Raw genomic sequence first — 11,493 nt, 5'->3', positions numbered from 1 at the left:
ACCCCTGTCATACTACCCATAGTCATCCCTCTATCCTCCAGAAATATTACAAGCCCTCAGTCCCAGTGAATCCTGAAACCAAGTTCAGTACCAAACTCTAAATGTACTGTGTTTTTTCCTTTGAAGATGTCTTAGAGGCCTTTAATCCCAGCACTCAGGAGAACACACATCTCTTGAGTTCAAGGCCAGCCTGGTCTACATAGTGAATTCCAGGTCAGCAGGAGTACCTAATGAGACCTTGGGGGGCGGGGAGGGTGACTTAATAGCTTAGAGCACTGGCTGCTTTTGCAGAGAACCTCGGTTTGGTTCCCAGCACCCATGTGGGATCCATGTAACTCCAGTTCCAAGGGACCTGACCCCTCTTCTAGCCTCCACCAGCACCAATCAAACAAACACATGGTGCATGCATATGAGGTATACTCATACACATAAAATACAAATAAATAAATGCTAATAATAACAGACCTCCCAGACTTAAAATGGCTTTAATTACAAGTTGTTGACTTTAGGATTGTGCGAAAGGAGGAAGACTTTTGGTCTTTCTCCAGGCTGGAGGTCTGCCATAGATACTCTCCAGAGATGCTGGACAGCAGCCATGAGCTCCGACTCTCAGCTACACTTCACAAGGGTAAACAGCTGATGCTACATGCACAGGGCTGCCAGCGTCTTTGGAAAAGAGATATTGTTAGTTACTGGACATAATCAACACGTTATTGTAAAGTAGGCTAAGCTGTAGTTAATGTTCAGTAGACCCGTTGTTATGTTAAATGCACTTCATATTTTCACCTTACGGTGAATCTGGTGGAATATGGCCCTGTTGTACGTTGAGCATCTGAACACACAAAGCAATAAAAAGTTGAGATTTTCATCCTTTTCCCATGAAGGAAGCACTTTAAAACTCTTAACTGACACCATCAAAATTGTCAGCATCATTAGTCTGTCACCTTGGGAGCCATTAAGCAAAAGACGAATTATCTGAACTCAAGCACTCAGATCCCAGGGCCATGGGCAAGGCTAAGTGGCCAAAGGTGGGAAGCATATATAGTGTGGCAGAGTGATGAGCCACACCCCAGATGGGACAAACCAAGAAGGAACAAGATTCCACTGGCTATGCAGAGCAGGCATCTCAGAAGAACACACAGCTTAAACCTTAGGAATGCTTCTGGAGCTTTCCATACGCTACCTTCAGATCGTGTTTAACTACAGGCAACTGAAACCGTAGAAAGTTGAACCTCAGATAAAAAGAGCTCACTGCTAGGTTTGCACCTACACTCCAGCATCCAGGACAGCTTGGGTCCCATTGAGGCCATCTTGCCTACTGACATAATGCCTAGGATCCTGCTGTCAGCAATGCCATCCACATCTGTCCGAGAAACATCCATGGCTGAGCACAACTCCAGTAACAGCAGTCCACTCATCTGCTTCTTAACTGCTATCCCCCTGCCCATGTTCCTCTGTGTCACCCAAAAGGCTCTTACGGGAAATGAGAATACTTTCTTGAAGAAACAAACATCCGCTGTCTCACACTTCACCACCCTGAATGCAATTTCTAGTCTAGAAAACGAATCAGATAAACAATCCTTCCCAGGCGGGGTGAGTTCTCAGGGAATTCATTCTATAATGATAATCATCCGATTCTTCGCTAAGTTTCCCCAAGCCAATTTCTTTAATAACAGACTCTGAAACTTGAATGAGGCCTGATGTTCACCCTGTTAATGTGAAGTTTCTCTGTGGCACCGTTTTCCCTCTTTGCAGAGATAGAAATTACCCTCCCAGCCCCCCGCCTTTGGACGTGTGCCTTGCGCAAGAGAGTCGGTGAGCACAGGGGTCACCAGCACTCTCTCTCATTGCTGTTACTGACGCCTAGGCCTCAGCTCCTCCAACAGTGAGGAAGGATAGAAGTACCAAGATTATCGCCTTGCTGTGGAGACTGGATCAGTTCATTCCCACAGAGCATTTAAATGATGTTCAATAAGCATAAAAATAATAATAATAAAAATAGCTGGGTGTGGTGGTATGTAATTGTAATTCTGGCAGTTGGGGAGACTGAGGCAGGAGGATTGGGCATCCTAAGCTGACCTAAACCTAGGCTCCAAAAATGAGATTCTGTCTCAAAACTAAAAGAGTAATAGAGCTGGAGATGTAGTTCAGCGGTAAGTACTCACCTGGCACATGCAAAGCCCTGTGGGATCCCCAACACTACACAAATCGGACATCTTTTGAGGGTAAGTATTCAGTAAGGCTCATGGCCATCTGAGCCCTGGAAAGGTGGAGGCAGAAGGAGTACGAGTTCAAGGTAATCAACTGCTACTTACTGAATCTGAGGCCAGCCTGGGCGGCATGAGATCCTGTCTTAAAGAAAATTAATAATAATAATAATAATAATAATAATAATAATAATAATAATTAATAATAATAGGGCTGGTGAGATGGCTCAGCAGGTAAGAGCACCAACTGCTCTTCCAAAGGTCCTGAGTTCAAATCCCAGCAACCACATGGTGGCTCACAACCACCCATAATGAGATCTGATGCCCTTTTCTGAAGTGTCTGAAGACAGCTACAGCATACTTACATATAATAAATAAATAAATCTTTAAAAAAATAATAATGACAAAAATATTCTATCACATACATAACTGTGGTCAATGAGCTGTAGCATACTTCTCTTCAAGGCCCCTGAACTGTAGAAGTCTGAGGGCAGAATCTGGAATTATTTCTAATTGTTCTGTTTTGTCATGTGGTTGCCCTTCCTCTTCCAGGGAGCCTGCCTGTCTTGCTCCTGTGACCCTGAAGCACATCCTTTTCTCTGACTCCAAATGCAGAGCAGTTGCATTCCCTTCAGATCACTGGAAGGAATCCTGGCTCCCAGCTCCCAGCTTAACATTTTTTGAGATGCCTCCTTAGTCTCAGAGTTCACCTCCTCCCAGCCTCTCCATGAGTTCAGAGCCAATTTTACGTTCCTGTATGAACCACTCACTAGCTATTGAATGAGCTCCCTCCTTGGGCCACTTGTGGTTTTAGGAGATAGAGAAGAATAAAGTGGAAAGGTCCCTGTCCTCCACCCCAGAGCGCTTACAACGCAGCAAGGGATGAATACACGGATAGACAGACAGACAGACAGAGACATTTCACACGGCAGTGAGAGCTCAGAAGGAAAGGAAATAAGCCACATTATGTCAGATGGCAGGTGACATGCAAGGGGACTTGAAGATGGTCTGAAACTAAATCACAGTATGTCCTTCATGACCATGTCTTGTCAGAACGACAGTTCCCCATAACAGACTACATCTTCATAAGCAGTCACAATCACACACTTGGTTTTCAGGGTAGGAGCTGATATTGTTTTATGTGTATGAGTGTTTTATCTGAATGTATGTCTGTGCACCACATGACTGCCTGGTGGCCACAGATTCCAGAAGAGGGCATCAGATCCATTGGCGTTGCCGGTAGTTGTCAGCCATCATGTGGGTGCTGAGAATTGAACCTGGGTCCCTGGAAAAGCAGCGTGCTCTTAAATATAGAACCAGTCTCCAGCCCTATTTTCTATTGTTGAAAAGCTTTGTGTTTTGGGGGGGTGGGGCTTGAGAGTTAAGAGGACCAAGTACTCCTCCAAAGGTCCTGGATTCAATTCCCATCACTCACATGATGGCTCACAACCATCTCTAACTATAGTCTATAACTAACTAACTATATATACATACATATATATATACATATTCTGGTGTGCAGACATATATGGAGACAAAACACCCATATACATAAAAATATGTAAATGATTTAATCTTAAGAAAAGTAGATTTTGTGTGTGTGTATGTGTTGTGTCACAGTGTGTGTGAAGTATGTGTGTATGCATGTGTAGTGTGTGTGTACAGTGTATGTGTGTACAGTGTATGTGTGAGTGTGTGTATGTGCAGTGTGTGTGTGTGTGTGTGTGTGTGTGTGTGTAGCTGCCTAAGGAGAGTAGAGCTAGTGAATCTTCCTGGCACTGGAGTTACAGGCAGTGTGAGACACCCGATGTGATAGCAGGGAGCCACACTCAGGTCCTCTGGAAGAACAGTATTCATTCTGAGCTATTTCTCCAGCCCTTGACGTTTTATTTTGAGACAAGGTCTCACTGAGCTGTATGTGCATTCAGCCATGTGCATGGAGAAATCACAGACAACCCTCAGGAGTCAGTTAGCTCCTCCCACCCGGAGCAGGGTTCAGGGATCAAACTCAAGTCATCAGCATAGTGTGACAAGTGCTTTTAACCACTGAGCCATCCTGCCAACCCCATCCTCCCTTTTAAAGAACCAGTTGATCTCTCCAAGCCTGAGAAATCTCCACTGGCACCATATTCTGAAGATTCATGATATCCTGAAAGGAGGGGAAATAAATACACACCCATTTTACAGAGGAGAAAACAGAGGCAGTGAATTAATTTCCACTCACCCTGTGCATCATTCCAGGTGATAAACTCTTTCCAGTACCCCAGGAGACCTTGTCATCGTGGAGAGCCAAATTTCCCACTGTGGATTTATAAACCATTGTGAGCTAGCTCGAGAGGCACCAGCAGGAAGCATTAACCCATATGAAGAACGAGGAGAAGGCTGGGCATGGTGGCACATGCTTTTAATTCCAGAACTCAGGAGATAGAAGCAAGCAGATCTCTGTGTGTTCAAGACCAACCTAATCCACATAGCAAGTTACAGGCCAGTCAGGGCTACACAGTAAGACTGTGTCTAAGAAAATAAATGAGTGGATGGGAGAAGGGACAAGCAGAAGTTTCCTTTACCTGGAAGGGGACTCGAGATCAGCTCGGCTGAGGATTCTGTGCTGCTGAGGACTGTAGAGCCACTGGAAGGCTGTCAGCGTTCTCTCTTCTATTCGGAACCGCCCTTCCTGTATGTACCTGTGGGAAAAACTGTAAAGTTAGGAGCAGACTCTGCTAAGCTTGCTCCTTTAGACAAGAGACACCTATAGCCACATAACCCTGCTTGTCTGCCAGAAAAGCCCCATCTGTTCTGGCCACAATAAACAGCTCTGCTGAGGAAGGAATAAAGAGGAGCAAGTTTCAACTCAATTAGTAGAAAAGCTTTCTCGTAGTCAGCTGCTTGGAGTTGGAGAAGAGTCCCTTGGAAGTGATGAGGTTTCTGTCACTGGAAGTGTCAGGAAAACGTCTATCCTGTAATCCCACAGGGCTAAGGGGTGTGTGAGTGTGTTCATGCACACATCTGTGCATGTGTGTGCACTGACCCACACATGCACATGTAGAGACCAATGGTGTATGCCAGCTATCACATGAGCCCTGAGCAGAGTAGGGAAGTTTTCCTTGAACCTTGGAGCTCAGCTCCACCTGCACCCCCAGGGTGTCCCTAGAAAATTCCTTCCCTGAGCTGATGGTCTGGGCTCTGCTGGGTAATAGCATAGCAGCTGCACATTATTTACCTCATAGCACTTTGCCTAGTTGTAAACACACACACACACTCACACACATTCACACGCACACACACAACACACACACTAACACACATACAACATACACTAACACACACTCACACACACACACACAACACATGCACACACACACAACACATACAACACACACACTAACACACACACACAACACACATTCACACGCACACACACAACACACACACTAACACATACACACAACACACACTAACACACACTCACACACACACACAAAACACATGCACACACACACAACACATACAACACACACACTAACACACACACACAACACACATTCACACGCACACACACAACACACACACTAACACACATACAACACACACTAACACACACTCACACACACACACAAAACACATGCACACACACACAACACATACAACACACACACTAACACACACACAACACACAAGCAGACTTTTTAAGGATAGGGAATAGCTCTTCCCTCTGAGACGTTATTGATATAGGATCACTTTCCCACGGCCTCACCCACCCTAGTCCACACCCACTCCAGGAAGTAACATTTATTACATTCTACACCTTCAGAGTTTGTATACTTAAGATAAGCAATCCTCTTTTAACGTCAACTACCCCTAATGCTCTGCACGTGATTTCCCAGCCCCACCCCTGTCTCCTAGCAATGAATCTTGGGAGATGGCATGATAGCAAACATGGACACCTTCATTTAAAGCTTTTTTTTTTACAGCTTCACATGGTTTTACTGTACAGACACACCATCATTTATTTAACTAGTCCCTGCTGGAAGTAGGTGAGTGGATTCAGTCCTCAGGCTTTTGGTGTTCTTAAGAAAAAGATTTATTTATTTTTACTTCATGTGTATGTATATTTTGCTTGCATGTATGTCTGTGTATTGTGTGCATGCAGTACTTGCAGAGGCCAGAAGATGGCTCTGTACCCTCTGTTAAGTGGAGTTAACTAATTGCTGTTAGCTGCCATATGGGTGCTGGAAATCCAGCCTGGGTCCTCTGAAAGAGCAACAAGTGCTCTTAACTTCTGAGCCATCTCTCCAGCACTGGTCTTTTGCTATATTAGCATATTACAACTATCCTGATCTGCACTTATCTGTAGATGAAGTCTCCAGAGGACTAACCCCCTATCTAGTGGGGAAATGCATTTACAATTAAACAGGTATCAGGCTGTTTCAGAGGGCTGGAGACAATTGGCTCTCTGGTGGCAGTACAGCAGAATGCTGTAGTAATGACGGATTGGTCGTTTGCTTAATTTTTTGCCATTTTGAGACAGGATCACACTGTATAGCCTTGGCTGTCTTGGAACACAATATGTAAATAGGGCTGTCCTTGAACTTGTGGTGATCCTCCTGCCTCTGCCTCCCAAGGGCTGGGATTACAGCAGTGCAGTACTACGTTTGGATCATGACATTTATTTCTCTGATTTCTGGATACATATTCACAGGCCTGAAAGCCCTGGAGTGATATGTATCAATTTCTCACAGTCCTGCAGTGCAGAATCATGGCACTATGTCTGGCAAAGGTCTCTTCCTGGTTGGCAAACGGCCTTTTTCCCATCATCACAAGGCAGAGAGAGAGGCCCCATCCCCAATGCTTCTCTCTATATAAATATTCTTTTTTTTTAAAGATTCATTTATTTATTATATGTAAGTACACTGTAGCTGTCTTCAGATACTCCAGAAGAGGGCATCAGATTTCAGCAACCTTGTGGTTGCTGGGATTTGAACTCGGGACTTTTGGAAGAGCAGTCGGCGCTCTTAACCACTGAGCCATCTCACCAGCCCTGCTTCTCTCTCTAAAACAGTGTCTCAGTCCATCAAGATGACTCGCTAGGTAAAGGACCTTGCTGCACAAACCTAAGACTTGAGTTCGATCCCTAGAACCCCTGTAAAGACAGTAGGAGAGGACCAACTCTGCAAAGTTGTCCTTGGACCTACACCATGTGTGTCATGGCACTTGGGGGTGTGTGCAAGCATCCACATGTACATGTGCTGGAATGTGCTCAAGCTCAGGCATAAACACACACACACACACACACACACACACACACACACACACACACACACACTTTTTTAAGTTAAAAAAAAAAAAAAGCTGGGCATGGTGTTGTATGCTTTTAATCCCAGCATCAGAAGGCAGAGGGCAAGTAGATGTTTGGTTCAAGGCCAGTCTGGTCCAGAGTAGGTTCCAGGACAGCCAGGGCTACACAGAGAAACCATGTCTCCAAAATCAAAAACCAACAACAACAATAACAACAACAAGAAGAGAGGATGTCATATATCCCAGGCTGGCCGCAAACTCACTAAGTATCTGAGGAAGACCTTAAACTTCTGACCATCCTACCTCCACTTCCCAAATACCAGAATTACAGGTATGAGCCACCACCGCTGGTTTTACGAGGTTTGGAGGATTGAACCCAGGGCTTCATAAATGCGAAGCAAGCACTGTACCAACTGAGCCACATCCCCAGCTTCATGTCTCTCCTTATAAGGACATTAATCCCATTCATACAGACTCCAGTTAGTCCCCTCCCACAGCACTCACCCACCTGCTATCTCCATCACTCTGGAAGGTTGGGGTTTGAACCTATGAATCTAGGGGGACACAGACACCGAGTCTGTGGCAAGGATTTGCAAGGAGAGGGGACAGTGGTGGTGTAAGAGCTTCAGCAGAGGGATCTGCGGGACAAAGCTAGAGATAGAAAGAATGAGGTGCCTTTGAGGCTCTGGAAGAAGCCGGGGAACTGAGAGCAGAGGACTGCCATTGCTCCTGTGTTCTCCCAAATAGAGCTTGTGGCCCTCCATTGCCTTCTCCGTCACCCAATGGGCTTTCAGGAAGGAGGTCCTAGCTGCTGGGTGGAAATGGCACCAGGGCCATGTCTCAGATAGGACAGTGCTGGAGTTGGGCAGACAACAGTAGGACTTGCCCTTTAGCTAAGAGGGTAAGGTGGCAAGACCTGTTCCTGGGGTAGGCATGGGCAGGGTTCATGGGTAAGAGAGGCTCCTGGTTTATCCAGCAGGCTGGCTATGTTGCTACTCACTCCAAATGAGAGAAGTTTTGGGAAGGAAACTCATGACTTCTGATTGGGGCATAAACTTTACTGTGTGTAACCGTCTTCCTGTCCCCAAGGTGATTTCCCCCTACCTTGCCTTAAATTCTACCTCCTCCTGGAAAGCCACATTGAATTACCCATACTATCTTGACATCAATTCTCTGCCTTCCCCCATCCTTAGACTCCTCAAATTGACCCAGAGTGACATGACATGCTTCTGCCATGTCCGTGGGGAAACCAATCACACCAATAAACTAGTGAAGAGAACAGAGTGGCTGGGGAGCATGGATGGGTAGCCCTGCATGGGGAGCACTGTACAGGGAACACTGTGTGGAGAGCCCTGCATGGGGAGCACCATATGGGGAGGACTGCATGAAGAGCATTGTATGGAGACTGTGTGGAGAGCCCTGTATGGGGAGCACCATATGGGGAGCACTGTATGGGGAACACTGTGTGGGGAACCCTGCATGTGAAGCACCATATGGGGAACACTGTGTGGAGAGCCCTGCATGGGGAGCACTGTATGGGGAACACTGTGTGGAGAGCCCTGCATGGGGAGCACTGTATGGGGAACACTGTGTGGAGAGCCCTGCATGGGGAGCACTGTATGGGGAACACTGTGTGGAGAGCCCTGCATGGGGAGCACTGTATGGGGAGCACTGTATGGGGAACACTGTGTGGAGAGCCCTGTATGGGGAGCACTGTATGGGGAACACTGTGTGGAGAGCCCTGCATGGGGAGCACTGTATGGGGAACACTGTGTGGAGAGCCCTGCATGGGGAGCACTGTATGGGGAGCACTGTATGGGGAACACTGTGTGGAGAGCCCTGTATGGGGAATACTATCTGGAGAGCATTATGATGACCTTGGTGCCATTGGAGTGTGAATCGTGTGATAATATCATGTTTTCAGAAAGTGAGTAATCTATTTTTAATATAAGCTCTCTTCTGTTCCAGGTGATAAAGGCCAGAAGTGTCCCAAGAGGCCATCTATCTGGTCTAACGACTGTGTCATAGATGAGGGTGTAAGGTGCAGCAAAGGCATAAGACAACTCCCCAGCTTCCAGGCCACACATCAAGCTGTCCTCGATCCCACGAGGCACCTATATTTAGCCTCAGGCTGAGAGGGGCCATTCAGCAGCCATCCTCCATTCTACCCCTCTGCTCATACATCCCTTCCCCTTCCTTGTACCCATTCTCTGGATGCATGGCTGGAAGGGACTGCCCTCCACTCAGCCAAGCAGCTTTGAGGCACCTCAACCTAGGTTCCAGCTGTGAGTGAGGAACTTTCCTTGTGAGCTCCAGACTTCTCACACTAACTGTGAGCGCACCAGTCATATGAACTTCCAGGGACCATTGTGAGGTTGTGGGGTGTATTTGGGGGTGTTTATTATGGTTTTAGTTGGCTGTTTGTTTTTTCAAGACAAGGTTTCTTTCTGTAGCCTTGGCTGTAGAACTAGTTGTATAGACCAGGCTGGACTCAAACTCACAGAGATCCTCTTCTCTCTGCCTCCTGAGTGCTGGGACTAAAGGCATGCACCATCACCTGGTGGTGATGGTTTGGTTTGGTTTGGTTTGGTTTGGTTTGGTTTGGTTTGGTTTGGGTTGGGTTGGGTTGGGTTGGGTTGGGTTGGGTTGGGTTGGGTTGGGTTGGGTTGGGTTTTTTTGTTTGTTTGTTTGTTTGTTTGTTTGTTTGTTTTGAGATAAAGTCTCATATAAACTAAGCTGACCTCCAGATGATGACTAAGTGGCCCAAGCAGGCAGTGAAGTTTTTATTCTGTCTTCTTCCTTAAAAAGCGCTGGGGTTTCATGCCTGCTTTACCACCTCATCCCTCTTGTTTCTGTGCCAGCCTTCCCTTTCGCTGTATGCTGCATTCAAGCACACAGAACCTAGGGACCTTGATTCCTTTGTTTGATTCATTTGCTTTCTCAAACATACCCTGCCTCTCCTCACCCGGGAGTGCCTCTAGCTGAACTACCCTCCCTCCATGTTTGCCCAGTCTCCCAGCCAGAGTCCAAGTCAGAGCGAAGATTCGGGGAGGTATCACCTAACCTGATTCACAGCATCAGGATGGCTCAGCCTGCCCAAGACTGAATTATTTACACCATGCCTCTCACTCTCCCCACTGGAATGTGGTCCAGCTCTGAGATCCTGCAACGTGTTTCCACACCCCCCACAGCCTCTGATATTCAAGTCAGCCTGCTGTAGAAATCACAGTAACAAAGATAGTTGGCTCATCACTGCCTTGGGAATGCTCTGCCACATTAGATTTTCATTAATGAATTCAATTTACTAACTTAGGAAATGTGTTTTACCAAACTGGATCTCATGGAATGTAAGGAAAAAATGGACCATCGGCAAATATCTTCCTTTTTTGTTGTTGTTGTTTTGTTTGTTTGTTTGTTTTTTCGAGACAGGGTTTCTCTGTATAGCCCTGGCTGTCCTGGAACTCACTTTGTAGACCAGGCTGGCCTCGAACTCAGGAATTCACCTGCCTCTGCCTCCCGAGTGCTGGGATTAAAGGTGTGCGCCACCACGCCCGGCTCTGGCAAATATCTTCCTGACCACCCTGCTGTGTGTCTGAAATTCCACTGAACAGTCCTTGCATGGAAATTAACTACTGCCCTACTGCCCAGGGTTTTGTTTTACTGTTTTGGTTTTGGTTTGATTTGGATGTGTCTTAGTTAGGGTTTTACTGCTGTGAGCAGATACCATGACATTTAATTTGGGCTGGCTTACAGGTTCAGAGGTTCAACCCATTATCATCAAGGCAGGAGCATGACAGCATCTAGGCAGGCATGGTGCAGGCAGAGCTGAGAGTTCTACATCTTCATCTGAAGGCTGCTAGAAAACTGACTTCCAGGCAGCTAGGATGAGGGTCTTAAACCCATGCCCACATGGACACACCTACTCCAACAAGGCCATACCTCCTAATAGTGTCACGCCCTGAGCCAAGCATATATAAACCATCACAGGGTG

The 11,493-nt window shown here is 46.4% G+C and overlaps 1 protein-coding gene across 1 annotated transcript in view; it reads right to left on the bottom strand.

The window, feature by feature from the left end:
- The window catches only part of Rap1gap2 (RAP1 GTPase activating protein 2), a 214,730-nt gene extending 209,937 nt beyond the window's left edge, over nt 1-4,793 (bottom strand). Inside the window, exon 1 of the mRNA XM_085829826.1 lies at nt 4,775-4,793. The gene's annotated coding sequence lies outside the window, so the exon portion shown is untranslated. The remainder of the gene's footprint in view (nt 1-4,774) is intronic.
- Nucleotides 4,794-11,493: the final 6,700 nt, after the last annotated feature.

Source organism: Mus caroli, unplaced genomic scaffold, assembly GCF_978045245.1.
Source record: "Mus caroli unplaced genomic scaffold, Mus_caroli_1 scaffold_13, whole genome shotgun sequence".
NCBI lineage: Eukaryota > Metazoa > Chordata > Mammalia > Rodentia > Muridae > Mus > Mus caroli.
This window is presented reverse-complemented; position numbering and strand designations above follow the sequence as displayed.